Consider the following 26,574-nt stretch of genomic DNA (forward strand, 5'->3'; position numbering starts at 1 on the left):
TTTTTCCTTTGGCTTGTCTATAGCCTGGGAGACAGTCCCAGCAAAGACCAAGAGCCAGGAGGGCAGAAGTGGAATGGGAATATTGGAACCCTCGTGATAACTTTCTGGGCTGCCATCTCTGAAACCAAGGATCCAGTCAATGCAGCCCTCCTCAGCTCTGCTGACAAAGCATCTGTTGAGTGCACAGGAGTGGACATCTTCTTCCCCTATGCTGGTCTTTGACAGTGGTGTTACAAGTAGCTTCTGTCCTCTTGAACTTGGCCACAGGGTCACAGTGGTGGCGAGTCACTCATAAGAGCAATTTTTATTTTGTGAACGTTCTAAATTTTTCTTAGTATGTACAGGTTTTCTGTTAGTTAAATGCTTTGTAAACTAAATTTGGAAAGCAAATGTAAAGAACTATTTTGTTTCTAGAGGTGCTCTGGGGCACATTACCCATTAATTTGGGGGCACAACACGGAGTGACCTCCTTCCCCACTCTTCAGTATTGCTCAAGAAGCACAATTATGTGAGAAAGTAGAGTGAGAACACTTAGAAACAGAAAAGAGAAGCCTTTTGGGTAGTATTTGGGGGTGGGGCAGACCCAAAGAGAAAGAAATGAAAAACCCTTACAACGTTTTCACAGGTGAGCCAGTACTAAAGAAAAATCAGTAGTTTTCTTCCACATTAATAATTAGTAGGAAATTGATACCGAGAAAACCCAGAAATTCTTAGAAATAATAAGCTATATCTAAAACTTGATCAGGGGACATTAGATGTGAATGGAAAGACATGTCATGTCCCCAGGTGGGAAAACTTAATGTGTGTGAAGTAAACTAATAGTAGGAACCCCTCACATTTTTGCAGTATTTAGAAATTAAATCAAGTCCCAGTCAATGGAATTTCTTTTTTTGCAACTTATACAATACATGGAAAAAAAATAAACATATTAGCTTAAGAAACTTTATAAAATGAGCTTTTTAAAAGGGAGAATTTCCCTGAACAAACAGCTAAATGTTATGGTAAACCTTCCATAACTAAGCGTAGTCTGATAAATAGAACTTGGAACCAAAAATTGGTATCAGTGACATACCCAAGAGACATAAGAATATAATGTACGGTGGGGCAGGGGTAGATTATTTCTTCCTGTGGGGAGAGAGCATTTGGTTTAATGTCTCCTGAGGGTCAAGTGGGTTTAGTATGTCTGAAGAGATGTGGATAAGGGCCCAGAAGTCAATGAGGAAGTTATAAAAACAGGATCAGGGTCCAAGGTGTGGGTACCAGTTTTGGTTCAAGGTTTAATTCAGGGGAATATTTAGGCACAAGGCTTGGCACCAACCCTTAAAGATCTTGAATAGATGCTCCGCCATGGTCTCAGGAGGTGAGAAGCAATGGCCTCTACTTGCCATGGTTTAAGCTTCTTCAGGACTGGACCTGAAGAAGAGTACCTTCTCAGTTCCTGCTGTATGTGAGGTGGTCCTAATACTTCTCCAGGTTGTGAGGTAGGTAGGAGAGGGTTGCTTCCTTGAGAACACAGAGCTGGGAACTTGACAAAACGGGTTGACTCCAGGGCCTCAGCTTTGGTACCGCCAGGAGAGTTGACAGGTTCTTCTGCCCCGAGAGCAGCAGAAGTGCTTTTGGTAGAGCAGAAGCTTACAGCTGAGAAGAGCCAGGACCCCCATGGGGAATCCTTGTTCTGAGTGTGCTTAAAAAATAAAACAAAAAACTATTGAGCTACCATTCACATATTATCAAAAGTACCCCCCTTTGTACAACTCCATCTGATTCATTCACAAAGTTGTGCAACCATCGCCCCTATCTAATCTCCATTTGAGTATGCTTTGGCCAGCATGTCTTAGCCATCCATCCACGTAAAGCAGCAGAGCCTGGCTGTATTATTAGCTCATGTCCCCTTTGTACCTAGAAGCAAGAACATGGGATTTGAAAGTAGTACTCCCTGAACCAATCACTTCCCCATCTTTCTGTCCCAACAGACCAAATTAATGTGGTGTTTATGTAACCTGATTTATGTGGGCTGTTTTGTGTTGTTTCACATTCTCTATGCATAAACACTAGATCAAATGCCAAACACGGGCTCAGATACCCAGTATGGGCCTTCTAAGTCGAGAAACATGGAGTGCGTGAAACAATTAAAATGCTTGGAAAATTCTGAACCTTTGAGGATATGTCTTTCACAGTGACCATCAGATCTAGTAGGCGTGGAGTGGCTCTACTTGCTCTTGTTTTCTGGACAGATGGCCCATGTTAACCAGGAGGGAAGTATTTTTCTTTTTTAATCCCAAGATCCAGGTCAGGGTCCAAGACAGTGTGCACTCCACACAGTGGAAAGAATCACCCTTGTTGCAGCCCAGAGCCTGAGAGTCACCTTGTAAAAGGCATAGGGAGCCGATAGGCTTCAGACGTGACACCTAGAGAATTCACGCCCCAGCTCTCCCTTCAGCTGTGCAGTAAATAAGAGAGAAGCTTCTGTGAAGCAGTTATGAAATGCCGAAGTTTAATCCCTCCAATTGGAGCTGAGGGATGGTTGATGGTAGGGGATAAAGTCTAAAGTGACCAGCCTTCTGGACTTCCAAGATTGACTTAAGGCAGGCTTTCCCCATGTCTCCATCCAAAATACAAGGACTAGAGTTCCAAGGAATGGAACCTATGTGTAAAATAACTTCTTTTTCAAATTAGAATCAACAGCCCTCTGTTGACTGTACTTGTCTTTTAACCACATTTTCCTAGCAATGTGTGTATGCTCATCTTCAAAATGACCAGAAAGTTGTCAACAAAGAAGTGATAGCTAAGGGGTAGGTCATGCACAGTAGGCATATGGAGAGCTTGTTGGGATGAATGCGGTCCCCAGGGTGGGACGCAAAGGTTGTTTTAGAACAAAGAGAATCCTACTGGTACCACCAGAAGGAAAGAATGAATTTCATTTGCTCAGTGGACCTGACCTTTGAAAGAGTTCTCAGGGGTCGCTCTTATGCAGTGACGGCCCTGATGACTGGAATGGGGTGTTCAGTGTTCACTGATAGTAAGAAATTATCCAGAACGTGGAAATAAGGCCAAAAGATAACTGCATGCCCTTTGAAAGACCTGCTAAAGCATGGTCTCCACAGATCGAGCTTTGTATGACAGACCATGTGCCTGGACTAGGACCCAGGCTCTGGAGTAGACACTTGTAGACAGAAAGTTGCAGATGACTTTCGTCTTACAGAAAAGCTAACTCCAAAGGTTATGTCTTTTTGTTCCTGCAGGGCACTGAGTAGCGTTGTATCTAATTTTGTGATCTCACCCCAGCATTTGTTTCCACACTAAACTTGTGTCCTGTGGTGCTGTGTGTACACCTACATCCATGTGACCAACAAGCAGTCCCCATATCCTCCCCCGATCCAGTTTTCTCATCCTGCTCCTTAATGAAGTCAACACAGTTTTGACCCATGCTCTTGTATATTTGCATCACAATTATGCTTGTAACCCTTAGGAAGTTATACTTTGACGATGAGGAAGCCTTAAGTCCTCAGCAAGTTTGGGAAATTTTAAGCAGCTGCTATAATGGCTCTAATGGTTTACATTAAATGCTGATGTCACGGGTGTCATGGCGCACCACCTGGACGGACCTCCTCTTTAAGACTGAGGTATTTGTCCTTCCAGATGTCTCCTTCTAGATGCTGGAAGTAGTTAGTGAGGCTTGTTGGTGAAGTTCCTCTCTAAGAATTGCCTTTGACTCAGGGAGGAGGCCTCACCAAGGTTAAACCCCCTCACTTGGGTAGCCTGTATCCAATGGATAATTTGGGTGTACAAAAATCCTTGCCTTGGGGCACCTGGGTGGCTCAGTGGGTTAAGCCGCTGCCTTCGGCTCAGGTCGTGATCCCGGGGTCCTGGGATCGAGCCCCGCATCGGGCTCTCTGCTCAGCAGGGAGCCTGCTTCCTCCTCTCTCTCTGCCTGCCTCTCCATCTACTTGTGATCTCTCTCTGTCAAATAAATAAATAAAATCTTAAAAAAAAAAAATCCTTGCCTTGGGGTGCCTGGGTGGCTCAGTGGGTTAAAGCCTCTGCCTTCAGCTCAGGTCATGATCCCAGGGTCCTGGGATCGAGCCCCGCATCAGGCTCTCTGCTCAGCGGGGGGCCTGCTTCCTCCCCTCTCTCTCTCTCTCTCTCTGCCTGCCTCTCTGCCTACTTGTAATCTCTGTCTGTTAAATAAATAAATAAATAAATCTTTAAAAAAAAATCCTTGCCTCAAGGTGGGACAATTCAGAAGGGCTGTCTCCGCCTCAGAGCTGCTCCCTGTGGGTTCACTGGAGGCCTTTGTTGAGGCTACATTACAGCCCAAGTTCTCCCTCCTGCTACCTCCACTCCTCTCTGCACTACCTGTAGCCTCCTGCATGCCAACTGGTCTCAGACCCTGTTCCTGGAGAACCAGACCTGGGCCAGCGAGGCATTGTACTAAGGGCTTTTCATGTCCTCTCTCAAACTTAGGAATGAATTTCTGAGATAAGCACCGTTGTTGTCATGCTCACTTTACCACGGGGACCGAGACAGGTGAAGTTGCTCATGCAAGGCCCCATACATCAGGAAGTACACAACTGGGCTCCAAATCCAGTTGTGGATTTGGAGCCCATGCTTTTGAGCCCATGCTTGCCCTGGTCCACTACGCCTCAAAGCTCCTGCTTAGGGAAACCACATAGATAACCCTTAAGGCTCTTGCCCATCAACCCATCTCCTAGCTATATTTGCAAGTTTCCCAGTTATTGTAGTTGTGATGGGTAATGAGGTCAGGTCTGCTGTTACATGTTTGTGTATTATTACAGTTTGGGAATGAGATATTTATTTGTGTAATTCTTTGATTAATGTCTGTCTCCCTCACTGTTAGCTTCTTGACATCAGGGCTGCCTAACTGCCTAATATTCCTACTACCTAACATAGGAATTCAATAAACATTTGTGAGTGAATAAACATAGTTGTTACTGAGGAAATCTATGAATTAAAATCCATGACCTCTGATCTGCATATCTTTCTGCCAGACTCATATTCTGTCATGAGATGACACTCTCAAGGATCCTGGTTTTTGTGTTTGCTTTTGGATTCCTTAGTGTCTAGAACAAACACCACCTGTCACAGAGTAGCCCCACAACAAATCTTTGTTAAATGAATGTTGTTGTTGTTGTTTTAATTGGGAATATGTATACCAGTTTGGATGGTTTCACAACACACAGCGGAAAGTGCCTTCAATTTTATGGGTATTTATTAATCACATACAATTTATAATAAGCTCCTAAGGCAGCTCAGTGACAGGATTCTTGGGCAGCATTTCTCTGAGTGGTGGGGGGCGCCTGGGTGGCTCAGTGGGTTAAGCTGCTGCCTTCGGCTCAGGTCATGATCTCAGGGTCCTGGGATCGAGTCCCACATCAGGGTCTCTGCTTGACGGGGAGCCTGCTTCTCTCTCTCTCTCTCTCTCTCTCTCTCTCTGCCAGCCTCTCTACCTACCTGTGATCTCTCTCTGTCAAATAAATAAATAAAATCTTTAAAAAAAAAAAAAGGTTGATGTGGCCAACATCTCATCCCCATGCCATTATGAGCAAATGCATGAAGATATTAGGGGCAGGCTGTTCCTTGTACACCTCCCTCCTTCTACCAGGAAGGAAACTATCGCAGAAGCTCCCAGTAGGTGTCTACTTCTCCTTGGCCAGTACTAAGTCTTATTCTTAAGATAAAATTAAGATAATCATATTCTTAAGATAATCACCGGCCAAAGGGAAGGGGATGATCATGAATGTTAGTTAAAGTAATACTAGCTTCTATAACAATTACCCCCAGAAGATGCCAAATGTCTCAGATACAACAGAACTTTTTTGTTCCTCATGTGTAGCCCAAAACAGATGGGCCTTATTCTAACTCTCCTCTAAGTGGTAATTCAAGGACCAGGCTCCTTCCATCTTGTAGCTCCTTCATCTTCCAAATTTATCATATTTTTCTGCATTAAGGCCACAGAATAGGGAAAGAGTATGGAGAAGACACAATGCTTCCCAACCAACTTGTCCTCTAAGGGCCTCATACCATTTCCCCTCATATTTCACTGTCAAGAACTAATCATGTGGCTCCACATAGATAGATGCGAGGGATGCTGGGAAGTGTTGTCCCTGGCTGGTTTACCTCTTACCAGAGATATTGCTAACCCCTTGCTTTCCAAAAATTCTTTTATGAAAAGACCTACATTCATACCTGGTTTTGTTAAACGAAAGAAATCAGAAAATAATTTTCACTTTCAAGAAAAAAGCTGTTACCACACTAAGGTAGGTCTTTTATAAAAGTGAAGTAACCTAATGCAAATGTTCAGATGAAAAGTTTTCATAGGGAGATTGGATAGAAGGGAAACCTGTACTACACAAGGGGGAGCACAAGTAATTTGGTATAGAGTTTATTATTTATGCCATGCCATGATTAACTTAGAGCTGTGTAATGGGAACATAATGTGAGCCACATATGTCATTTTCAGTGTCAACTAGTGAACCTGGGAAGAGAGGAGCAGTAAATATTTTGATTGTATTATCATTAAATCTACCACATGATCCATTATGTTCTCTTTCCGTACTAGTCTAAAGGAGAGTAAGAATTGGTATGAAAAAAGTAGAAGACACTGTGGGGGGTATCTAATAAATATAGAGTTAAACAAGTCAAATTTATCAGACTAATGAACTTTTTGAGAGCTTAATAACTTTTGGATTGGCGTCTGGGTTGCACCAGGACACAAAACCAGACTGCTTATGGTAGGAAGAGACATGTGAACTGAGCTTATCAAGGATCTAGGGGAAGAGTTTCAGGGAAGGGGCAGAGAAGGTTTAAATAAGGGGAGTAAAAAAATATTTTGCAATAAAATTAAGTTTTAAACCTAACCTCATTGTTCTTTTTGACTTCATCAGTGTAGGTAGTCCATATCAGTTTTTTTTTTTTTTTTTCAAAATAATTGCTGAGTTGCAACACGTTTTAACACCACAAATATGATATGATTTTCAGAATCAGGGGCAAGCCACTTCACATATTACATTATACAAGAGTTCATCAGAAATAATTTATGGGACCAGTGAGCTGGTAGTAACTACCAAATCTTGCTTAGGAATTTGTCCTCCATCTCAATAGGAAAGCAGACATAAAGACAGTGACTAGAATGAGCAAAAAGAAATCTGCAGCATAAGCCTGTTTAAAAACATTTTCTTCCAAACAGTATACATCATTTGTCTGTGCCCAGTTGTTGACAAAGCCATTAAAAAAGTAAAGGGAAAAAAAGCCTATAGTAAACAGGGCTGGGTAAATATTATATGTCAAATTTCATTTACAGTATTAACCAACCCAAAGCCAGAGAGTTAAGGAAAGAGAAAACTCACCTGGTTTTGGCAGTCCTGAGTTATAAGGATTAACGTAGATGCTGAAGGCATGACCAACACAATACAAACCATCTACACAAAAACTGAGAAAAATCTGGGCTAATAGCATTGTCAAGGGATGAGAAAGCTGTTTGTCCTACTTATTTCTAATTATCTAATTCTCACATCAGCATTTAAAAAAGAAAGCTGTATAGAAGAGCAACTGGAGATACAGTCAGGGCAGCTGGCAGCTTTCCCTAGAAACAGTGTCCCTTCAAAAAAATGACAGTAACAGTGGGCACTTGGCCCAAGTCTGTATCAATACCTGGTTCCTTCTTTTTTTTTAAATTTGACCTTTATTTTTCCTGGTTTAAGAATTAGTAGTCTAAAAACTACCATGGATTTCAACAAGCTTCTATGTCCATCTTCTGGTTTACAGGAAATACAAGCCTTAGAGAAGTGGTTCTCAAACCTGAGAGTGCTTCAGAATCCCCTGGAGGGGCTTTGTTGAATCTGTACTGAGCCACTCCCCCAGAGGTTCTGATTCAGCTTTGAAGCAGAAGTTTTAAGATGTAGGGCATGGTCCCAGTCTTGCTCCTTTTCTTCTGATCTGACACCAGTAATGTCTCAGAGAGGGTCTATTCCTTCAGCCTGCATCCTGGACAGAAGAACCAGAGCTGACCTGTAAGCAAGAAATAAACGTTTGTTGTTATAAGCCAATCAGATTTTGAGACTGTTATTGTAGCGTAGTTTATTCTTACTAACACAGAATTCTTGTATTAAGCATACCCAGCATTCAATAGCAGATTTGGCTTTGCAAAGAAAAAATAAATGGAAAGGCAGATAATAACCTATTTCTGTTAGGGCTTATTTTGTGTATGTGTGCATATGTGTTATTCATAGACAGAGCAAGGGCTATGTGACCTTGTGCAAACTACTTAACCTCTCTGTCCACACAAGTGAACAGCAAATAGTAGGAGGGCCTAACCAATATGTCTGAACAAAGATCAACTTGTTCAAAGATGATTCAAAGAATATATCTTTATCTGTATCTCTTTATCTGTATATAGTAAAGTACACAAAAGCTAATCACGAAAGAGAGAGAAGAGCATATTCATGAAAGTGATTGACTACGGAATCCAAAAGGAAAATGTTATCACCAGCTTAACATCCTTTTCCAAGAAGGTAAGATGAGATGCAAAGTCAATAGGACGATTTGAAAGGTGGGGGTGGGGGAGGAATGAAGCAAGGACGCTAAAATCTCAGTTAATAGCATTTAAGTAAAAGCAGAAGCAGAAATAATGCTTTGGGAAACCCTATCAATAATACTGAAAGCAAATTTGAGTTGTACCAAATGTCAATGTCAAAAAAGGATAAAGTGAAAAAAATGATAAAACAGAGAATGGCCACAGATAATTGCTCTCTCTAAAAGAGACCAGAACAAATGGAGCAGAAACAATTCTTTTTTTTAGTATTTTTTAAATTATGTTATGTTAATTAGCATACAGTACATTGTTAGTTTTTGATGTAGTGTTCTATGATTCATTATTTGTGTATAACACCCAGTGCTCATTGCAACATGCCCTTAATACCCATCCCCCCTGTCCCCCTCCCCCCTGAAATCTTCAGTTTGTTTCCCGGAGTCCATAGTCTCTCATGGATCGTCTCCTCCTCTGATTCCCCTCCTTCAGTTTTCCCTTCCTTCCCCTTAATGTCCTTCATGCTGTTCTTCATGTTCCACATATGAATGAAACCATATGATAATTGTCTTTCTCTGCTTGACTTATTTCACTTAAACATAACCTCCTCCAGTCCCACCCATGTCGAAGCAAATGGTGGGTATTCATCCTTTCTGATGGCTGAGTAATATTCCATTGTATATATGCACCACATCTTCTTTATCCATCAAAACTAGAGGAGAACATAGGCACTAACCTCTTTGACATCGGCCACAGCAACTTCTTTCAAGACATAACTCCATAGGCAAGGGAAACAAAAATGAAAATGAACTTTTGGGACTTCTTCAAGATAAAAAGCTTCTGCACAGCAAAGGAAACAGTCAACAAAACAAAGAGGCAACAGTTCTGTAAAAAACTTCTCAAACTCGGGCACCTGCATGGCTCAGTTGGTTGCGCGACTGCCTTCGGCTCACGTCATGTTCCCGGACTTCCAGGATCGAGTGCCACATCGGGCTCCCAGCACCTTGGGGAGTCCGCTTCTCCCTCTGACCTTCTCCTCTCTCATGCTCTCTCTCACTCATTCTCTCTCAAATAAATAAATAAAATCTTTAAAAAAAAAAAAAACCAAACTTCTCAAACTGAACACGCAAAAAACAAGTAAGTCAAAAATGGGCAGAAGACACTTCTCCAAAGAAGACATACAAATGGCTGTCAGACATATGAAAAACTGTTCATCATCATTAGCCATCAGGGAAATCAAAATAAAAACCACAATGAGATACCACCTTACACCAGTTAGAATGGCAACAGTTGACAAAGCAAGAAACAGCAAATGTTGGAGAGGTTGTGGAGAAAGGGGAGCCCTCTTACACTGTTGGTGGGAATGCATATTGGTGCAGCCACTTTGGAAAACAGTGTGGAGGTTCCTCAGAAAGTTAAAAACAGAGCTACTTTATGGCCAAGCAGTTGCATTACTGGGTCTTTATACCAATGATACAGATGTAGTGGGAAAAAAGGCTCATCTGCACCCCGATATTCATAGCAGCAATGTCCACAATAGCCAAACTGTGGAAAGAGCCAAGATGCCCTTCAATAGATGACTGGATAAAGCAGAAACAGTTCTTGAAGGTAGAATAGAAGAAAATCTTCCTGGACTGAGTCATTAATATGTATTTAAAAAGGTCTCACACCTCTTAACCAGACAGATGGGACAATACGTTCAATGAAGTAGAAGCAAAAGCAGAATTTGTCTTAAATGGCAAACACTTCAGTATGGCCAGAACACTGAGTACAAAGAGATAGAGGGCTAGAGAGATGAAGTAGGAATCAGATAATCCCCCCCACCTGCCCCTGCCAGTTCAGAACAGCCTCTGGGAGCAGTGTGGGCCCGTGGGGGGCTTCCGCAGGGGGCTTGCTGACCTGCAAGTACAAGGACAAGGACGGGAAACACCCCATGGGCTGCTTCTTTGGGAATAAATGGGCTGAGAGCTACAGGAATCACCTCTGGAAGGAGCACCACTTCAAGGCCATTGCCCTGGTGGAGAAGGTCCTGCAGGCTGTGAACGGCGGCAGCATCCCCAGCATGACTTTGGCCACATTCCAATGGATGTACCACCACTCCCAGCTGCAGGGTGCCCATGGGGAAGCAGTCAGCCTCGGTACGTCCAGCGTGGAGCAGCTGGCATGGAATATGGCCTGACTGAAGAAGGGCCCCTGAAGGGCTGTGGTGCAGGCCTTTGATCCTGGCACCTGGCTGCCCACGAATGCCCCAGCTACTACCGCTAGGGCCAGTCCTGGTTCTAGCTGCCACCTCTTCTATTCATCCTTACCAGTCTGTCTTAAGTTGATTTAACATGTTTTTTTTTTGTTTTTTTTGTTTTTTTTTTTTTTTTTTTTTGTCGAAAGAAAGAAAGAAAGGCCTTACGTACTATGCTGAGAACTTTTTTCTGTGAAGCAGGAAGCAATATCATGTATGAGGAGAGGAAAATGATCATTGCTATGGGACTTAAAGAGAGTAGTAAGGGTTAATAACAGCAGTTACTGGAGATGAGAGAGGTCACATAAAAGAAACACCAAGGTTCTAGCGGGTATCCAAAAATTTGTAGTGACATCATTCGTGTTGTGTGACTTTTTCTTCCCAAGCAGTACTTGAAAACACAGATGTAGGAATGGAAAATGCAGATAACTGGAGCGTTTAAAGGTGGTGGTTTGATGTTATCATGTGTCAAAGGGCCATTCCAGGGGCTTTGCTTACAAGAGTTGTTGAAGTCAAAGGCCATGTACTTAAGTCAGGTAGAAGGTTCGGGGATGTGAGAGCTCTCTGGTCTTTGAAGATCAAGTACATTGAGAATAAGAGAGAGACAGGACTTCAAGGATGAGGATTATGAGTACAAATAAACAGGATTTTGAAACTTAAGGTTTTAGAGATGGAGCGGTATAAAGTGATAAATGTCTAGATCTGCTAGAATAAGTGCCTGGGAATGGGTGGATAAAGTAGAGTAGAGGTAAAGTCATCTGGATTGAGGAAGTTAAGGAAAAATGGCTCAATCATTGGTGTTGGACTCATTGGGATGATGGCTGTAATTCAACTCAGATGGAGAGGAAAATTCTAATGCAATCAGCTGGCAATAAGGGAGGGTAAAGGTGATACTACTAAATGTGGTGGGCTCTGAAAGAGAAGTCTTGCAAGGAGGAGAAACTATGTCAAAATGTCAAGTGAGAAAGCTCCAAGAGGACATACTACCTGTATGGCTGGTGGTTGGAGTGCAGGGAGGAGAGAAATCAAGAAAGCAGACAAAACTGAGTCAGTATTTTTGAATTGGATGGTGGGGAGATGTTGGTACTGTTAGCCTATTTGGGAGGTGCAGAGCAGAGATTTCGTTTTCTGAGTAGAAACTTAATTTAAGGCCGTAGGAGTGGCAGGTGCAGGTTCAGGTGGGCTGGCTCTGGAGGGACCTTGAGGGCCAAGCCAGGAGCTGGAAAGCCGAGGCTCATCTGCTTCGCCACCTTTGCCTTGTACACCTTTGTGTACAACGCTGGATGACCCATGGGACTAAGCTCCTGCCCCTGGCTGAAGGATGAGCTCCAGCATCCAGGATCCCAGGATCCCGGAATTCCGGGATCCCAGGATCGCAGGACCTGGAACGCCTCGTGCATAGCTCCTTCCCCAGCGGACTGGCAGCAGACAGCGCATGCGCCATGGACAGAGAGGCACAGGTGGGAACGGCCGGCAGAGGGCGCAGGCGCTCTGGCCGAAGCTGTCCAGGCGGGGCACCCTCGCTGCGAAGGAGTAGAGAGCACGGGTCGGTGGGAGAGCCGGCCAGCGCGAGGCCGCGGACGCAGGCGGGGCCAGAGCGGGGGCGGGGCGAGGCGGTTCCGGAAGGAAGTGGTTCCGGGTCCCGTGGCCCGGCGGTGGTAGCTGTGGTACCTCTGCTGTGGGAGGCGGCGGCCCTGCGAGGGGCGAGGCCCGAGGGGCTGGCGGCCGGGCTGGCGGCGGCGGCGGCCGGGCTGGCGGCGGCGGCCGAGCTGCCGGCGGCGGCGGGGACTTCCCGGCCGGGTGAGCGGCCCCGGGGGGGCGGGCGGGGCGAGGAGGCCCCGGCCCGCAGGGAGGGCGTGTCCGTCGTCTGGGAGGGGCGGTCTCCAGGAGACGGGTGGGACGGCGGGTGGGGCGGTGGGGAGGATGCGGAGGCTAGTCTGGGACTCTCCGGGGATCGCCCCCTCCCACTGCCTCGGGCCACTGGCGCAGCGACCCGGGCACCTGCTGCCGTGGCTCTGATCCTTCCCCGTCGTCCGGCAGGCTGCGGCCCCGACGGTTCGGAGCGACTTTTATGGGGACAGGGGGATGGTGTTCAGGGACCGTGCCCTTGTCCCTGAGGCGAACCCGGACGCGTAGCCTGCGGGACCCGAGCCGTGGAGACCCTGCTTTGTCCTCCGGAGGCTCTTGCCGCTCATCGGCGTCTTCTTCTGGTAATGTCCAGAATGAGTCGCGAAGGATGCTCTTTATCTTGCGTTGCAAAGTAAAACTTGTGTTTTTAGAAGCGTATCTTGAAAATTGGCGCATCTCCTTGCGCTTTTCTAAGGTGTATTAGGAAACTGGGCCGGTCACTGTCAGGATTGTCCTGTCGGTAAGTCAGGAGGAAAAGAAATGGGAGAGAAACTTATTCTCCCAAATATTTTCCTGCCAAGGGGCTTTTTCAGTTGCCTCCTATGTGATTGCTTTTCTTTTCTGGAGCAAAGTAAAAACTACAGAAATCAGGAAGGTCTGTCTGACTTCTGGCCCAGCAACCCTTTTAGCATTTTTCTGAATGAGAACTGGGATGAATGAGACTGGAATTTGGAAAGAAAGATTTTGGTGGGGATTCCTAATGAGAGCTTTAATTTTCAATAGTATTTTGTTATGATATGGTAATGTTTATTAAATGTTATTTTTTAACCGTACTTTAAAAATGGCTACTAAAACGTTCTTTTGAAAGCCCCCTGCTGTTGTTTCACAGCCCCCTTTAAAGATCTTTAAAATATTTATATATAGAAACATTTTGTAACATTTTTACTTACAAAATTTCTAAAATATGCAAAACCATGATGAAGAAGATACACTGTTTCACCAATCCAAGTAACCATTATGAATATGGTTACTGGATATACATCTCCATTCTCTTTCTGTGCAGAGATGAATGTATGGATTTTTCTAAAGTGGCTTCTGTTTTGTAACCATTTTTCTTTCTGACTTCAGAGCATGCCATTACATGGCTCTAATAATTTATTTAGTTGGTTATTCCGTTTTTCACTAAATACGTTGTTGAAAAAGTGTAAAATCTGTACACCCATCATTACTTCTTAGTGTACATTCCTAGATGATCGAATTGTTGGGTTTGTTTTTTTAAAATGTAAATTGCTCAGTTTCCCTCTGGAAAGGATGTGCTATTTTGCACTCCCACCAACAATCTGTGAGTGTCTTTTTCTACACCCTAGCAAAAGGCAACATTTAAAGGATTTCTACAGGATCACTTTTGGACCATTTCTGTTCTTCTCTCCACCCAAGTACCATTATCATTCTCTCGCTATCACTTTTTTTTTTTAATTTGTTGATAGCAATTCAGTTTCTCATCTTTTATTACACTTTTCCAGTTTAGTAAAGACATGTTATCCATTTGAGGAGGCGTCATAGAGTGAACAAGAGATCTGAATTCAGGACTTCCTTGAATTCTGGTATCTCCGATTCCTTGAACAAATCACGTAACTTTTCTAAGGGACAATTTCCTCAACTCCAAAGTAGATACTATAGTACATTGACTTTATCTTTTTTATAGGGTGGTTATTTAAGGGTCAGATGGGACATTTACAGAAAGTACATTTAAGCAGACTTTGTCTTGTTGCCAATTATTGCCATATTGTAAAAATTTCAGAACGCAAGAGCATCTTGATTCTTTAAAGTAAATTTCTGAATTTAAAAAAGCCATTCTGATACTTTGCCCCATGCTCTTTCACTTCTTAAATTTGAAGTTTTTAAAAATTCTGTCCTAGATTATATTCAGAATGCTATCAGGGTTATGAAATTAGGTGAATGAATGAATCTGCACAAATACTGGAGGAGCCAATATTGAAAGGCACTACATGTGAAGCCGAGGAGGACAAATATAAAGCTAAATAAAACACAATCCTTGAGACCATGATAAATAAAACATAGTCTTTGTGCCCTACAGCTACAGAATGTTCAGGCAGCTAGAGGGCAGAAAAGCTGCTTTCCAAATTTAGATGGCAATTTTAGATGTGATTCAGGATGTCAACTATTCTCAAGTGTCCTAAAGTCCAATTCTGCTGACGGAGCATCTGCACAAATGACCACGCAGTCTCTTCAGGGTCATCTTTCCAGAGGTAGGAATTGTGAGTTGGGGAAGTGTTAGTATTTGAGTCTGAGAATCTGGATTATGGTTTCAGGTCCTTTACCTGGGGCAGTGTGGTTAGCTTTTTTTGAGGCTTGTTTTTTGTTTTGTTTTGTTTTGGTTTTTTCCACCTATGAAATGGAAGCTAACTCCAGCTTCCTCAGAGTCTGTTGTGAGGATTAAATGAGATATTATTTGCAAGACACTTAGTGGACCAGGAAGTACTAGCACTCCTGTAGTCCTTCTTAACCACTGAAAACTTAGCATCTTGAGGAAAGAAACTAGGTCTCTTGCAGCTTTGAGTGCCTCCCCACTACTAGCCATTGACATTTAGTAATGTTTGCTATATTAACATAAAATATGACTGCTGAGAAAAATTTAGTGTGGACCATTGACGAAGGTAATATGTAAATGTGGGATAGTGAGAGAAATTGACTACATTATTTGGAGTTTTATTAAGGAATCAAAGGAAACACTGAACTGATTGGACCCAGGTTCATCTTTACTGTGACTGTCCTTCTATGTTATATCACCAGTGCCAGAAACATAGTCCCTCCCTACCAGCAAAAAACCTACTTCCTAGACCCCTGTCACCCAGCCACAGCCCACTTTCTTCCTCCTTTTCCATTCCGCCTGTTAGAAGAATTGGGGTTTTTTGGTTGTTGGTGTTTTAAGATTTTATTTTTAAATAGTCTCTGCACCCAATATGGCACTTGGCAACCCTGAAATCAAGAGTTGCATGGTGCACCGACTGAGCCAGTCAGATGCCCCTCGAAGGAGTCATTAATAATTAGCTTTCTTAAGTCTCCTTACCCTCCACTTTGTCCTGAAGCCACGTGTTCACATTTTTTGTTCTTTTTTTGGACCTCTGTGCAGCTTTTGTCATGAAAGTCCCCTTTCTTGAAATATTCTTTAGCTTATGAGATTCTGTGTTCTAAGGTTCCCTCCTTCCTCAGAGGATGACGTGCTTTCTCTGTCTCCTTGGCTGGTTCGTCTTCTCGGAAAGGTTGATGTTCCTATAGGCTTAATCCTTCTCATGATACACCAGGTCTGGAATGATTTATAGAGCAGTGAGGCCGTCTGGTGTTTGAAGGTTTGGTAGAATTCTCCTGTGAAACCATATGGGCCTGATGGTTTTTCAGGGATATTTCCTAAATAACTTTATTTCTTCTATGAAAATTGGTCTGTTTAAGCTTTCCTTTTTTTTTCTTTTTTGTTAGCTGTAAAAACTAGGGTTTATTCATTTAATTATTTTTTGGTTTCGGGAATAGAATTTAGTGATTTATTGCTTACATACAACACCCAGCGTTCATGCCAGCAATGCACTCCTTACTCCCCATCACTCATGTAGCCCATTCTCCATGAACTTCCTTCCATCAACCTTCAGTTTGTTCTCTGTGCTTAAGCGTTTCTTATGGTTTCCTTGCCTCTCTCTCTCTCTTTTCTTTTTTTCTCCTTCCTATATATTCATCTGTTTTGTTTCCTAAGTTCCACATATGAGTGAAATCTTATGGTATTTGTCTTTCTCTGATCGGCTTATTTTGCTTAGCTGTTTAAGCTTTCTGACTCTGGGGGTCAAATTTGGTAGTTTTTGTTTTTCTAGCAAATTATCTCTATCATCTAGTTTTTCAAATTTATTAAGTGGAGAGCTACACAGTAATCTCTCATGATTTAAAAAACTTTCTTCTTGGGGCGCCTGGGTGGCTCAGTGGGTTAAGCCGCTGCCTTCGGCTCAGGTCATGATCTCAGGGTCCTGGGATCGAGTCCCGCATCGGGCTCTCTGCTCAGCAGGGAGCCTGCTTCCTTCTCTCTCTCTCTGTCTGCCTCTCAGTGTACTTGTGATTTCTCTCTGTCAAATAAATAAATAAAATCTTAAAAAAAAACTTTCTTCTATTTCACTGGTTGCTTTCTCCCTCATTCTTATTTTTCTATATTTGTGTTTTCCCCTTTTTCTTAATCACATTATATAGGGGTTTATCTACTTTAGTTTTTTTTAAAAACTACAGAATTTTATATTATTACTCAGATCTAGTTTTCCATTTTCTGCCTCATTCTCTCCCTCTGTTTTTATCTTTATTATTTCCTTCCTTGTGCTTTCTTTTGGTTTGGTTTACCTTGTTATTTTTTTTAGGTTTTTTAACCTTGGAAATGAATTTATTTCTATTATTTCATTTTTATTGATAAATTTATTTAGAGCAAGAAATTTTCCTTTGATCACTGCTTTAAATGTATCCCATAGAATGTGATATGTAGTGTTCTCATTGTCATTATTTCTTTTTTTTTTTAAGATTTTATTTATTTATTTGACAGAGAGAGATCACAAGTAGATGGAGAGGCAGGCAGAGAGAGAGAGAGAGAGAGAGGGAAGCAGGCTCCCTGCTGAGCAGAGAGCCCGATGCGGGACTCGATCCCAGGACCCTGAGATCATGACCTGAGCCGAAGGCAGCAGCCTAACCCACTGAGCCACCCAGGCACCCCGACATTGTCATTATTTCTTTAAAAATCTATAATTTAACTTATAAGATACTCAGTTATCTAATAGGAAGTTTTTAAATTTCTAGGTGAAAGAGCTTTTCTGTTATTTTTATTAGTAAATTCTAGTTTCATTACATTATGATCAGAGGATATTTGTAATACTTCTGTTTCATGGCAGTTGCTGATGTTTCTTTGTGATGTAATATATGAGTACTTTGGTGAATATGGCATGGGCATGAGATAAGAATGTATATTCTCTAGTATCAGAGTGTAGAGTTTGGTAAATATCCTTAAGATTTACTCTATTAGGTGCGCCTGGGTGGCTCAGTGGGTTAAAGCCTCTGTCTTTGGCTCTGGTCCTGAACCCAGGGTCCTGGGATTGAGCCCAGCATTGGGCTCTCTGCTTGGCAGGGAGCCTGCTTCCTCCTCTCTCTCTGCCTGCCTCTCTGCCTACTTGTGATCTCTGTCAAATAAATAAATAAATCTTAAAAAAAAAAGTTTTACTCTATTAATTATGCTGTTTAGATCTTCTGTCTCCTTATTTTTGGACCACTGAATTGTCTCATATACCACTCAGAGTACATAAAGTCTCCTGTTATTAGTGTGTTTCTCTGTCTCCTTGCATCTCAAGTAGTTTTTGTTTCATAAAGGTGGTTGTTGTGGTATATTCATGTGAATATGTGTATTCACATATGTCTAAGTCATGGATTGTGGCTTTCAGCATTAAAAAGTGTCTCTCTCTCTCTCTTTTTTCTTTTCTTTTTTTTTTTTCTTTTGGTCATGATGAATGCTTTAGGACTTGAATTCTTTGCCTGATTCCAGAAGTGGGACTCTGCTCTCTTTTTGTTACCAGCTGTTTTAGATGTGTCTTGTGTAGCATCTTGAGTTTTGTTCTGCAAGCCAAATGGAAACTTTTTATTTTATTCAGCCAGTTAAACCCATTCCAATTTACTATTAGGACTGATATATTTGGCCTCAACTCTATCAGAATATTTTGTTATATTTACTCTCTCTTTAGCTATGAGATGTGTTTTTTGCTCTTTTATTTAAAAAATTGAAGGGTGGTATTTAGGAAGGCTTGTATTTTTGTCCTTATGGTTGACCTTTGTTCTTAAACCTTTATAATGCCCTTGCCCCCTTGGTTGTTTATTTAAACTTGTGTGTGTGTGTGAAAAAAAAATACACCGTATTCATGAAATCATAGTAAGTTAATGATAGGCAACAGTAAGATTCCTTATCTACTTCCGGCTTCTCCTTATTGAAAAACTGACGGTAACACCAACCCCTGTAGCCAAGAGCATTAGTCCACCCTCTGGTCTTCTCAGGTGTGGCTTCCTCAGATTTGCTGGTCAGCCTCTTCTTCTGCAGGCTCTGACTCTGTCTAGTTCTGTGTTGAGATTGTGGCTTCTTTGTTGTGAAGGCTTCCCTGGGAATTCTTTGCATTTGTAAATGCTGGGTTCCTATTTAGTATGAAATTTTTGTTAGTTGATTTTTTTTCCTTTCTTTCTTTTTTTTTGGTAACCTCTTTACTGAGATGTAATTTACATACCACACGATTCACCCATTGAAAAGTGCGCAGTTCATTGTTTTTTGGTAAATGCAGAGTTGTGCAGCCATCACCAGGGTCCAGTTGTTTTTTTTTTTAATTTTGAAACCACACGGATAATATGAAGTATCACTTCAGAGTCCAGTTTTAAAACATATTCATTGGGGCACCTGGGTGGCTCAGTGGGTTGAGCCTCTGCCTTCAGCTCAGGTCATGATCTCAGGGTCCTGGGATTGAGCCCCACATCTGCATAGGGCTCTCTGCTCGGTGGGGAGCCTGCTTCCCCCTCCCCTCTGCCTGCCTCTCTGCCTACGTGTGATCTCTGTCAAATAAATAAATAAAATCCTAAAAAAAAAAAAAAAACGTATTCATCATCCCCCAAAGAAACCCTGTGTCTTTTCTCCCCAGTACCCCACCCCCACTCCAGCCAGGCAACCACCAGTCTACTGTCTGTTTCGGTGGATTTGCTTACTCTGAATCTTTCATATAAATGGAATCATATAATATGTGGTCTTTTGTAACTCGCCTCCTTCCCTTAGCATAACGATTTCAAGACTCATTCCTGTTTGACCATGTGTTAGTATTTCATTCCTCTTTATGGCCAAATAATGTTCATTTGTATGGATATAGCACATTTTGTTTATTCACTTATCTCTAAATGGGCAGTGGAATTGTTTCTACTTTTTAACTATTATGACTAATGCTGCTATGAATATTTGTGTACAAGTTTTTGTGTGGACATATATTTTTATTTCTCTTGGTTATATATGTAGGAGTAGAATTGTTGAGTCATATGGTAACTGTTTAGTTTTTTTTCCCCCAAGATTTATTTATTTAGTTTTGAGAGAGAGAGAAAGCATGAGTGGGAGGGGCAGAGGAAGAGGGAGAGAGAATCCCAAGCAGACTCTGCACTGAGCGTGGAGCCGTCCACGGGGCTTGATCTCATGACCCTGAGCTTGCGACCTGAGCCCAACCAAGAGTTGGACACCCACCTGACAGCATCCCTGTGTAATTTTTTTAAAGATTTGTGTGTTTTTTAGATTTTATTTGTTTATTTGAGAGAGAGAGAGGGAGGGAGAGGCTAGAGAGCATGAGTTGGGGGAGGAGGAGAGGGAAAGGGACAAGCTGACTCAGTGCTGAGCGTGGAGCCCAACGCAAGGATCTATCCCACGACCCTGAGATCACGATGTGAGCTGAAACCAAGAGTTGGATGCTCAGCTGACTGGGCCACCCAGATGCCCCTCTGTGTTTAATTTTTTAAGGAACTGCCAGACTGTTTTCCCAAGCTGTTGCATCATTGACATTCCTCCCAGCAATGTATGAGGTTTCCCTTATCTCTCCATCTTTTCAGCACTTGTTATAGATACCTAGTTGGTGTGAAGTGGTATCTCATGATTTTGATTTGTATCTCCCTAATGATTAATGATGTTGAACATCTTTTTATGTGCTTATTGGGCATCTGTATACCTTCTCTGGAGAAACAGTGATTCAGCTCCTTTGCCCATTTCTTAATTGGGTTGTCTTTTATTATTGAATTATAAGAGGTTTTTTTGGTATGTTCTAGAAACAGTCCTCTATCAGATATGATTTACAAAAACTTTTCTCCCATTCTGTGTGTTTCCTTTTTGCTTTTTTCTCCCCTTTTTTGCTTTTTTGATAGTATCCTTTACAGTGTAAGTGTCTTATATTTTGAAGATGCCTGATTTATCCATTTTTTCTCCTGTTGCCTGTATTTTTAATGTAATATCTGATCCAGGGTCACAAAGATTATTTACCTTCACATTTTCCTGTTAGAGTATTAGTGCTCACATTTAAGTCTTTGATCCATTTTCAGTTAATTTTTTTAAAGATTTTATTTATTAATTTGACAGAGAGAAATTACAAGTAGATGGAGAGGCAGGCAGAGAGAGAGAGATAGGGAAGCAGGCTCCCTGCTAAGCAGAGAGCCCGACGCGGGACTCGATCCCAGGACCCTGAGATCATGACCTGAGCCGAAGGCAGCGGCTTAACCCACTGAGCCATCCAGGCACCCCATTTTCAGTTAATTTTTGTATATGGTGTGAGGTAGGGTTGAACTTTATTGTTTTGCTTGTGGATATGCAGTTGTCCCAGCACTGCGTGTTGATTTCTCTAACCTCTTAATATCTGATTTATCAGTTTTCCCCCCTCAGTATGCTTTAAAGCCATCTATTGCCTATACAACATTGAACGTCTACCATTATTTTCTTTTCCTGTCTCTTCTCCCACTTTTTAGTTGTAGTTTTTCTACTTTGTCACAGTGTGCCACAATTTTACAGCAGTCTTTTACCTTCAACCTCCTCTTTCTTTTAATGTCTTATATGTACATTTACTTACTTTTTAATGCTCATCATTGGTCCTTTACTGACATTTTTTCCCTCATAATTTGATTGGATGAAACTCATCCTCTGTCTAGTAGATTTCTCAGGACTAGTTAAGTACAGAAATTCCCTATGTTCTTATATGCTGAAAACTTTTTTATTTACCTTTGATATTTGAAGGACAGCTTGACTGATTAAAAAAGTCCTTGGTTCACACTTACTTTCACTGATTTTATTTTTTTATACTAAATGGCAACCCATTGTTACCTTGCTTTGTATGTTAGTTTTGAAATATCTGATGCTAGTCTACTTCTTTTGGATTTATAAGTTATTTATTCTTTTTACCTTGAGGTCTTAAGGACTTTATCTTTTTAAAAAGATTTTGTTTATTTGAGAGTGTGAGAGCACAAGTGAGGGGAGGGGCAGAGGGAAAGAGACTCTCAAGCAGACTCTGCCCAGCACAGAGCCCTTTGCAGGGCTTGATCCCATGATTCTGGGAACATAACAGGGACTGAAACCAAGAGTCAGATGCTTAAGGGGCTGAGCTGCCCAGGCAACCTGAGGTTTTTTGTCTTTGAAATCAAATAGTTTTTACTAGGCTATGTTTCAGAGTTGATTGTTTTAGGCTAATTTTCCCAAGTATCTGGTGTGCCCTTCATTGTATAGATTCAGGTACTTTTTCATTTCTGAAAAGTTTTCTTTTTCTTTCCTCCTTCCTTCTTTTCTTTCTTTCGTCCTTCCTTCCTTCCTTCCTTCTGAGATAGAGAGAGAGAGAAAGAGAGAGCATGAGCAATGGGGGGGGGCAGAGGGAGGGAGAGAGAATCTTAAGCAAACTCCATGCCCAGCATGGGGCTCAATCTCAACCCTGAGATTATGATCTGAGCCAGTATCAAGAGTCGGATGCTTAAGAGACTGACCACCTAGTTGCCCCTGGAAAGTTTTCCTGAATTTTAGTTTAAATATTTGTTTATTTCCATTGTTCTGTTATTCGTCTCAGAGCCTACAGTAATACAAATATTATTCCTTCTTTACCTGTCTTCTAGTTCTACTACTTTCACTCTGACTCAGTCTCTGTCTCACTCACTCACTCACTTACTCACTCATCATTTTCTTTCTTTCTTTTTTTTTTTTTTTCCTGCTTTTCTTCAATGTCCCTTAGTATATTTTCATTTGAGTTTATTCTCCCTTGGACACCTTGTAATTAATTTATCTTCACTTCTGAGATAAGTTAGTCTTTTTTCCTCCCATTTTTTTCTCTGAGTTCAGTTAACTTTTTCTTCTGTCATTTCACTCTATTTTTTTAAATTTATTTCTGTTCTTAGTTTTTAAGTTTCTGATTCATGGTGAGATTTTTATAAAATATATTCTTAAATGCTTTTGGAGATACTTAATTCTGCTTGGAGTATAGACTTAGAGTTTTCTTCTGCTTCCTGTTTTTTCAGGGGGGAGTTTTCCTCGGTTGAGGAATTCTCTTTTTTAACTTTCTTGTAAACACATGGAAATCATTAGACTTTAAAAATTATGCAAGTCTCATGACTGTGAAATGATATCTTACTGCTTTAATTTTATCTTCCTGGTTAGGTATGGTTGAGTATCTTTTCAGTTTATTGGACATTTATGTTTCCTTTTTATTATAAACTCAGAGGATAGAGCTGCTATTTATTGAAGTGGGACAGAGACCAAAGGAGAAGCAGATTCCAGAGGAAGGTCAGGAGTTTGCTCTTGGAATGTTTACAGAATCCAGCAGGTTGTTTGAAATGTAGGACTGCGGTACGGAGGATAGGTGAGGGCTGGAGATACAAATTTGGGTGGTGTTAGTTTATAAAGAGTATTTAAAGCCATGAGACTAAATGAGAGTGTAGACTGTGGGAAAAGTGTAGACAGTGAGAGATCCAAAGACTGAAGTCACTATTTAGAGGACAGCTGGCTTCACTATTTAGGGGTTAGAGTGGTGAAGGGGGAGATGAAGAGAAACCAGCAAAGGAGACAGAAGGAATTGTTAGAGGTAGGAGGAAAACCAGGAAAGTATTGTATTCTGCAATTCAAGTGAAGAAAATGTTTTTGGAAGGAAGGTATGATTGACTGGCAAGTGCTACTGGTAGGTCCAGGATAAGGAGGAGAAATAGCCATTGGGTTTCGTGGCATGGATTTGATTAGTGATCTTGACTAGAGCAGTGTGGTGCAATGGTGGCTTAGAAGGCCAGATTGGTGAGGGGTCAAGCAAGAATCGGAGAGAATGATTATGGTGTACAGGCAGCCCTTTGAGGAGTATATGTTGGTTATAAATGGAGAGAGAAGGTGCTAGATAGACCCCGGAGGGTGTGGTTCTGGAGAGTTGGCGAGCTTCACGAGAGGAAGTCTGTGTGGTGATGGGAAGGGTCTACTGACCAGGGGGAAATGTGGGAGGAAGAAGAGAATTGCTGGAGCTGGGTCTTTCACTTGAGTCAGGGGATGTGTCCAGTGCTGTCCTGGTAGAACTGGCCTCTTCTGGCACCAGCACCTTCTTCAATATCTTCCCGGGAGTATAGGTCCTTGCTGTCTAGTTATCTTGCTGCATTTAAGGGCAGAGGGGTTCATTTACTGCCCCTGGGCCTGTACAGTTCACCTGGAAGTAGCAGCAAAAACAAATTTATCTATTGTCACTGACATCCCCTTCTCCCTGGTCACAAACCCTGCTGGTGTTTCAGTCTTTTCTCTCTTTGCATCCTGAAGCTGGTTCCTTTTATTAATTTTGCTAGTCACAAGTAAATTACTTTATTTATTTTACTTTTTAAAAAGATTTTATTTATTTATTTGACACAGAGAGATCACAAGTAGGCAGAGAGGTAGGCAGAGAGAGAGGAAGAAGCAGGCTCCCCACTGAGCAGAGAGCCCCATGTGGGGCTCGATCCCAGGACCCTGGGATCATGACCGGAGCCAAAGGCAGAGGCCTTAACTCACTAAGCCACCCAGGTGCTTACTTTAAATCAGAGATTGCCAAGCTTTATCTGTAAAGGACCAGATAGTAAACATTTTAGGCTTTGTGCTCCACAGACAGTTTCTGTTACATATTCTCCTCCTAATCCTCCTCCACCATCTCCAACAACAACAACCCTTTAAAAATGTAAAACCACTCTTAGTTTTTTATTGTATCGTTTTAAATGAACTATCCTCCTCTTTTATCCATTAAGCCCCTGAGCCAGTACTTTTCATTATTAGCTGATGTGCACTAAGCAATTGCAAACAGAGTTAACTTTTTAAAAAAATTTTATTGAGATGTAATTTGCAGGTTTAAAGTGTGAAGTTCAGTGGGTTTTAGTATGTTCACAGAGTTGTGCAACCATCTTCATAACATTTGATCTAATTTCAGAGTATTTTTATCGCCCCAAAGCTAACTTTTTTATAGCTTTGAGGTATAATTTATATGCAATAAAATTCACCCATTTTCAAGTGAATAGTATGAATTTTAATAAAGCTAGTTTTAATATATTGAAGGAAAATATTCTGAGTAATACTTTTATTTATTTTTTTTTAAAAGATTTTATTTATTTATTTGACAGAGAGAAATCACAAGTAGATGGAGAGGCAGGCAGAGAAAGAGAGAGGGAAGCAGGCTCCCTGCTGAGCAGAGAGCCCGATGCGGGACTCGATCCCAGGACCCTGAGATCATGACCTGAGCCGAAGGCAGCAGCTTAACCCACTGAGCCACCCAGGCGCCCCTGAGTAATACTTTTAAAAAAGACTTTATTTATTTATTTATTTATTGGGGGGGGGGGAAGAGCAGAAGGAGAGGAAGAAGCAGTCTCCCCACTGAGCATGGAGCCTGATGAGAGGCTCAGTTGCAGAACCCTGGGTTCTTGACCCAAGCTGAAGACAGGTGCCCAACTGACTGAGCCACCCAGGAGCCCCTGAGTAATACTTTTTTCAGTCACACAGTTAGTAAATCTTATTTTCTCTCAAGTCATCCCCACTTTTTCCTTTAAGCCAGCAGTTCTGTATTCCTTGAACCAACAGCATCTGTATCACTTGGGAACTTGATAGAAGTCAGTCCCGCCTTTGGGGTAGGGTCCAGCAGTGTGTGTTTTAACAAGCCTTTCAGGTGATTCTGTTGCACACTGAAGTTTGAGAGCCACTACTCTGAAGGCTATTGTTGTGTGGATTTGCTGGGCGATGGGATATGAGTATGTTCAACTTTAAATGGGTACTGTCAGCTCCTTGCGAACTGGTTAATACTCATGTACACTCCCTAGCAGTGTATGAGAGTCCCCATTGTTCCACATCTTATGACCACAGGTCATGAGAGTTTTGTGTTCTGTGATAGGTTGTTTGGAGTCTTGCTTATTGAAACAAACAGAGTTATTTAAACAAATAATCACAATGTATTTAAGTAATCTCAGAATAAGCCCAGAGTTCCCAAGAAAAAAACGGGGGGAAAATAAGATAGTCAAGGAACGAATCCTTGGGGAGATAATGGTGGAACAGTCCTGAAAGAACAGAGATTTGTCAATTAGAATGAGAGAAGGCCATCTGTGTGGTAGGGGGAGCATGGCCTGATCAGGGAAAAGCAAGTGGTGTGGTGTGGAGGACTAGTAGGGTATTTGGAAGAAAAGACATACATAAGGTTGGGAGAAAGATAGGAAGTGACGAGATATATATGTTTTTTAAAGATTTTATTTATTTATTTGAGAGAGAGAAAGAGAGAGAGAGAGCATGCTCGCACACGAGCTTGGGGAGAGCCAGAGGGAGAGGGAGAAGCAGACTCCCTGCTAATCAGGGGCCTGACCCAGGGCTCCATCCCAGGACCCTGGGATCATGACCTGAGCCAAAGTCAGAAGCTTAACCGACTGAGCCACCGGGCGCCCCTAGATATATATGTTTTAAATTTGTACTCTTTTATTCATTCTGGCCATTAGGGTTATAACTAGTTTGGGTGTTCTTTTTTTTTCTTTCCTATTATAAATAAAGCGAATATTAAATATCTTAGTATATATAGCTGATTTTTTCCTTTTCAATTATTATCTTAGAGTAATAAGTTTAAACTGAAATTATTAGATTAAAGGAAAGTAGGCTTGATTAGTTTCATAATTTCTTACATATTTCACGATTATCCATCATTACGGAAATAGGGAAATCAAAACCATGAAGTACCACTTCAACCCACTACAATGGCTATTATCAGAAAGGCAGACAATAGCAAATGTTGCTGAGGATGTGGAAAAATGGGAATCCTCTTGCATTGCTGGGGGGAATATAAAATGATATAGCTCCTTTGGAAGAGTTTTGCAGTGTCTCTAAACATAAGGGTCCCTGGATGGCTCAGTTGGTTAA

At 41.8% G+C, this 26,574-nt stretch overlaps 1 protein-coding gene across 11 annotated transcripts in view; it reads left to right on the plus strand.

Annotated features, from left to right (window-relative positions):
* Positions 1 to 12,398: 12,398 nt before the first annotated feature.
* BCLAF3 (BCLAF1 and THRAP3 family member 3) overlaps positions 12,399 to 26,574 on the plus strand; it is a 59,279-nt gene continuing 45,103 nt past the window's right edge. For 3 of the 11 annotated variants that reach the window (XM_082718321.1, XM_082718318.1, XM_082718322.1), the window contains exon 1: positions 12,403 to 12,581. The gene's annotated coding sequence lies outside the window, so the exon portion shown is untranslated. Of the gene's footprint in view, positions 12,582 to 12,677; positions 12,992 to 26,574 lie in introns of those variants that run through there. The other 8 variants (XM_082718324.1, XM_082718323.1, XM_082718320.1 and 5 more) reach the window with 6 other exon arrangements.

Source organism: Mustela nivalis (assembly GCF_964662115.1).
Source record: "Mustela nivalis genome assembly, chromosome: X".
NCBI lineage: Eukaryota > Metazoa > Chordata > Mammalia > Carnivora > Mustelidae > Mustela > Mustela nivalis.